The sequence below is a fragment of the Polyodon spathula genome, chromosome 3, assembly GCF_017654505.1.
Source record: "Polyodon spathula isolate WHYD16114869_AA chromosome 3, ASM1765450v1, whole genome shotgun sequence".
In the NCBI taxonomy this organism is placed as follows: Eukaryota; Metazoa; Chordata; class Actinopteri; order Acipenseriformes; family Polyodontidae; genus Polyodon; species Polyodon spathula.
The window spans coordinates 20,673,078-20,679,465 of NC_054536.1; positions in this window are offsets into that span (position 1 = coordinate 20,673,078).

A 6,388-nucleotide genomic window follows, 5' to 3' on the forward strand; every position below is an offset into this window, starting at 1 on the left:
CAAAAGTCTACCGAAAGCCATAATAGTAGTACAGTATTTCATGTTAAATTTCGAAATGTTACATTTTTCAATTTGTCAGTGATGCAAAACATTTGGCCATAGTTGTGAATATAGCTTTTAACTGTTGACCAACCTGAGCATTTTGCACTGTACAAAGTAATTATTTAAAATAATATGCTTGGGTGGGATCTTTGATCATTTTTTGCATTGCTCTTTTGCAGACAGTAAATATATATATATATATAAACCCATGCGTATTACTGGGGAAACCTGACTCTAAAGTCAAGAATTACGTCTCTAATTCTGTGTTTATACACCAAGCTCTAGCCACTAACTAACCTCCCATCCCCAAGTGGATTACCAGCAGGAACGTACAGTATTTATAACCTGTGGTGGATTAGAAAGGAGACAGCATCCTTTGACATAGGGATCAGTGAAACGGATTGTCTTTAAAGTGGTCAGGTGTGAATCTCCTCTTGTTCTAAACTTTTGGCCAGCTGCTGCCATTTCCGTTATGTAGTGTTCAATTCAGTCTGCAAATGAGTGCTACACATAGGTTAGAGATTGCCTACGTCTGTCATGTTTTGTTTAATTTGCTATTTTTACATTAATTCACTTTACCTCCAGTGTTTCCCTGATAGTGTACCTAATTGACAGCCCTGAATTCCCTTCTAATAGTTTACCATAGTAAATGCATAGCACAGTGTAATAAAGCATGGTAAAGCAGATCGTTGTAAAGAAAAGTGAGGTGTGCTAAATGCATAGTGTGACTATGGGGAAAAAAACTTAAATCTTTTAATCCCTCAAACACTGCTGCCAAGTCACTAGTGCTGAAATGACAAATGTAGCTGGATGTCTTATTTGCCTGGTGATAACTGTTTCATGTTGATTTTACCTTCCCATAGTCATTATTCCTGCAAGCAATAAAGGCAACTGAATTGATGAACTGGTCTAGACAAAAAAATTAAACCTAACATAAAAAAGGATGCTGTCTCTGTATCACTTTGTATTATTATTATTATTTATTTTATTTTTTTTGCAAATGTCAATAATATACTACACTCACAAAGAGTACAGAAGTTGTCTTTGTAATGTATATGTACCATTAAATATTAAAAGAATAAAGGCAGCTAAACCTACAGTAGCATCAAACTATCTTTGTCACATAATACTCTGTATAGCTCTGTCCTTGGAGCAAAGCATTTGTCATCCTTGAATGCATGTTGTATTGAATGTGATTTGTAAATCATGTACTGTTTTAAGAGAGGATAAAGCACCTGAGCATGTCAGTGACTGTGCCTTGCAGAGCTATACAAGGTGAAACTCTGCATAGTGTCAATGCATTGTTTTTGCAACGTTTCCAGACAGTATTGCTTTCATTGTGTTTGATGGAAACCAATAAATGCTAAACTGCTGCATACATTTTTTTTATATATCATTTAATTTAAAGAAATTGTTATATATTGGTTTTTATTTAAGCCCCAATTTTATACATGTGTCATACATGTCTGCAGAGAAAGCAAATGTCAGTTTCAGGGCAGAGTACCCCACTGACACCTAGAGGGAGCCAAATACAATATATAATGAAATTCAGCAAGTCACCTCCTCTGACTTACACTAACTATGAATTTAGCATAGGCAATACTACACAGTCTGCCTTTTTATACTAGTATGTATGATCTTTACACATTTATTCAGTTGGGATGACTATACCTATAACTTATAACGGAGTACATGACATATCATACAGATATGTTGTTATGTCTTATTAGAAGTTGACCAATGTAGCATATTGTAGATAACCACCTTTTGCACATTTCATGAAAGGTCGATAGATACTAAAGTATATCAAGTTGATGGTACAGCTCTTAATGTAATTATGTTAGTATCCCTTTGTCACATAAAGCAGATGATTTAATGAAGGTTTTGTGTTGTTGAAAATCAAATGGAATACAATTTTTGATTACAATATACAGATGATACTATTAAACAGTAATTGTGCTAAGTGTTTTTTTTCACTGCAGTCAGTTTGATTTCAAAGCTGTGTAATCATTTGCAGTCACAGAGGTATTTGGTCAGCTGTTTGTAAAAAAAAAAAAAAAAAAAAAAAAAAAAAAAGTATAATGTGTGTTATGTTTCTTTATTTGTATGTAACCTTTTAGGTCATTTTTAAACCTGACTGTATTTCAGCTTGTAAAATCTGATTCTAACAGTAAGACAAAATTAACCCACGTCATAGGACTGAAATCTGCACACTTCCTTCTGGCTGCCTGTGATAACTGACATGTAACTTGTTTATTCTGCCTGTACTCACTCCATTACTACATGTACAAGCCAGTTGAGACCACTGGTACTGAGGGGTGCTAACAGAGTTACAGTACCATATTTCATCATTATTAGGATATGTTTGCTACAGTGATCCCTGAGTCTGCTCAATTTACACTACTTAAAGATATAATTGCTTTAGGAGTATTTTTATTTGTTTTCTGTTCTTTAAAAGATAATTCTGTTTTTGTGTGTATTAATGGATATAATGGTTTGAAAGAATGTATCTGGTTTAAAATAATAAACAAATAACTTTCTATTTGCAAGCCATTTTCAATGTTTATTATATATATATATATATAATATATATATATATATATATATATATATATATATATATATATTAATATATATAATTACATATGGCTACATGTTTACTGAAATCAAGAAATAGGCCTGAGTTAGTAACGGTTACACATTTTGTAACCCTCTCCACCTGACTCGCACAGATGATGCACTTGACCTCATGAACCACAAGCAACGAAGGGTTGCCACAAGTGAAAAGTGGAAGAATATCTCCTAGAGTAAAATCAAAATCATAGCAAATAGCAATTCATTAATTAAATCAATAGGTTTATGTAAATTGCACTTGACTTGTGATGAGCTTTATGTCTTTTCCAGAACAGTGGATTGACTTCATACACCATTAAGATAGCAGGACACAAAAAGATATTAATGCTAAAACATTGTAGTTTGGGCATCTTGGTGTAAAGGTGTCAATTATGTACTGATTTTGTTTGCTCTTAAATGACCCCAATATTATCACTCCAAGAGGCCCACATTTCTTAAATGAAGAGAGACTTGGCAGGTCTGGCCAGACAGTGCACTGTACACTAAACTGCTACATTCATTAATTTTGTAAAACAAAACTGATTATTTTAGCACCACAGGAATAATATACATTTTTATAAATCAGTATGACTATGTTTTTGTGTAACTCGGTCTATATAAACAAAAAAAAAAAACAGCGTCAGCCAAACAAGTCAATTAATCAGACTTAGGGAATTCCCAAGATACTAGCAGACATGTACCAGCAGAGAAGATAATGTACCTGGGTTATTTGCCAGAGGCCTTTATCCCATGCTTACTGACACTTCACACTCACTATGTACAGCTGTGTGTAATTGATGATTTGGGCCCTGGAACTTCACCACTTGTGCAATATCTAACAAAATATTGAAACCAAGAGCGAGACCAGAATATATGCAAACTACATAGAAAGTAATATTAAATGGCTCATAGGCTTCACAATTGCTTCAATATTTATTTTCTCATATTTTTACTTACACGCATAGGATTGTGCTACTTGATCTTTAACATCAGACTTTTAGAAATAAAAAAGCAATAAAATGCATTACTTTAAAAAATAAAAAAAATAAAAAATAAATAAATAATGATAATAATAAAATAAGCATGATATAAAATTATACATAGGCTGAAGAATTGTGCTTACTTCTTGATACCCTTTTCACAGTTGATTAGTAGAAGATGCTGATATAACCAGATTACAGTACTGTATTGTGTACATTCTACTTGAAATGAGCTATTAGAATTGCTGCTTTTCATTGCTTCAAAAATTGGATGTATTAGTAATTATTAGTAATTAGTGACATTAAAAATAAGAAATTAATTGTTATATTGGTCTAACATTTCTCTGCATTTATTTCTGAGAGGTAACCACTGAGCCTGTCTTTAAACTGTAAACTGTTTCCTAATTTAATTTGGATTATCTAATAACAACAAAGCGAGTTGAAATACTGTGTTCGCTAGCTTTACACATGTAAAATAATTGGCTTACCTTAAAAAGGAAGAAGTTCCCTACATTTTTGACACCTTTGTGTGGCAATGCTTGCACTTTGCTGTCCATTTATTATTTCTCTCATCAATTTCAAAGTAAATGAAGGCAAATTGGATGACAAATTTTGCCTTGCTGAGATCTAGATCAAGACCAGATGTGGAAAGATCTATATCAAGACCAAGACCAGACCTGCCAAGACTGAGACCAACACCTCAAAATTTGATCTCAAGACCAAGACTAGGTCTCGAGACCATCTCTGGTATCTTATTGACCTTGTTATGTTTCCTGACTACATCACTGTCTCTTAACCTTTCTCCTCATTGGTAAAATTGAGTCTCTGTGGTGATGGTACTACATACATTTGTTTTTCCAACCTAACCCCCTAAGAGTCCAGATTTACTGGAATATTGATAAGATTGACTCTACTGTATTTCCCACCAGTCAGCACTGTCACATGAAATTCCTGGTAATAAACAATCGAAGCTATTAATAAACAATCGAAGCTTGGTCAACATGACAGACATTATAAATCACTTATCAGAAACCAATCAATCATTGTAAAGGATTTGTCAAAATTCAAGTACATCTTATCTTGTGTATTAATATCATCCAGTGCATAAAACATTTTATGTTTAATAATAGTTCTTGAGTACAATCCTTTTTTTTTGTAATTTCTAATAAGTTCATATGTAGTGTATATAACACTTTGCCAAACAGCAGAGAGTCCCTATGCATGGCATATTTAATTTTATTTACCTTTCAAGTAAAGGAACGCTTGCCTTTTACTGGCACTGCTTGACATGAAAACGTGCATGTGATTGCCACTGTTATAGACAAAGTCTTTTTTTTTTTTAACCAAATGGCAACTAGTTGTGGTTCTGTAAAGGTTTAGACTACTCCAAGCAAGCGCTGGGTTTCTATAGTCTGTAAGGGGACTGACTTTGACTCTGAAATCAGGGAAGTGTTTTTTTTTTAAACTGTTATACTATCGTATTGTATTTTCTGCCTTGTAATCTGGGTGTTTTATCGGTCTTAACCACACTCTAAATTGATACACTGTATTTAAATCGTGTGTGGATCTGTAAGGGACAGACACACTCACTCTAACCTTTGGTGGGGGGTTATTTCTGTGTGTTTGAGTTTGCTGTGATGCATAGATAGTGTTTATCTTGTTTGTTATTAACAGTTAGTTGATTTGACTACTTGTTGTTCATTGAGCCACTTTGTTGTGGTTTGTGTATTGTTACATATTATGATTTTATACTAAAAATATATCAATAATTACCAGACCCTCCTGTTAAACAAAGATGGTGGCAGTTGCTGTAAATAAGAAGGTTCATTACATTACTATTCTACAGGTGCTAATGCTACTATTATTAGTCTACATTGCTTAAACTTATTCATAATAATTATTTAATGTTGCTGTTTTTATGTGCTATGTGCTAAAGCTCACATGTTAAGTGTTAATTATTTGCTCTAAAGTCCTTAACCAACATTATTATTAGTGATGAACAATAATGTCTTTGTGTTAACCAAACCTTCTTACTCCTGATTGGTAAACTGTTTGTAACTTTTAGAACCATTGTTGGGTACTGAGCATTTAATGTTTGTTCTCTGCTAACCAATCTTATTTGGTAAATTTCAATTGCTTTAACCTATTATTCAATACCTTCCAGGGTTATGTCTTTTTCCGCTAAATGCAATGCATTGCAGTTAGACTATCCTAAGCTCTGATCTGGCCAGTCATTTTACAGTCATTTTGTGTTTTTTAGGTAAATTCATATTTAGTTAGTTGTTTGCTTTGTTTGAGAGCATACCTAGCAGTAAAATGTATGATTTCTTTAATGTGAAATACTTTGTGTAACTATTTGGAAAATTAGAAACTAATGTAAATCTGATACAGATAATAAATGTATCAGTACCACAGTATAATTAATGACTGCCTGTCTTTTAAACTGGGTAATTGCAGAGTTTATTAATGTTAATTCTAGTAAAATATGTGTTTTAGGTGGGGTTAAATACTACCCAGTACCCTAGGAAAATACACTGTTACAACACAATTACTGGTTTCTTGCTGGATACCCCTAGCCAATAATACTTTCAATAGGTTGTTTTTTTTTCTTTTTGTCCAATATGCCCAGAAACTATATTTATACCTTTTGGTGAACCTGTGTATGCAACATATTGTTCGACTGTTCTGTACATGCTGCACACCTACACCCAAAAAGAAACACTATTAAATGAAATAAAACAGGACTAAAGATG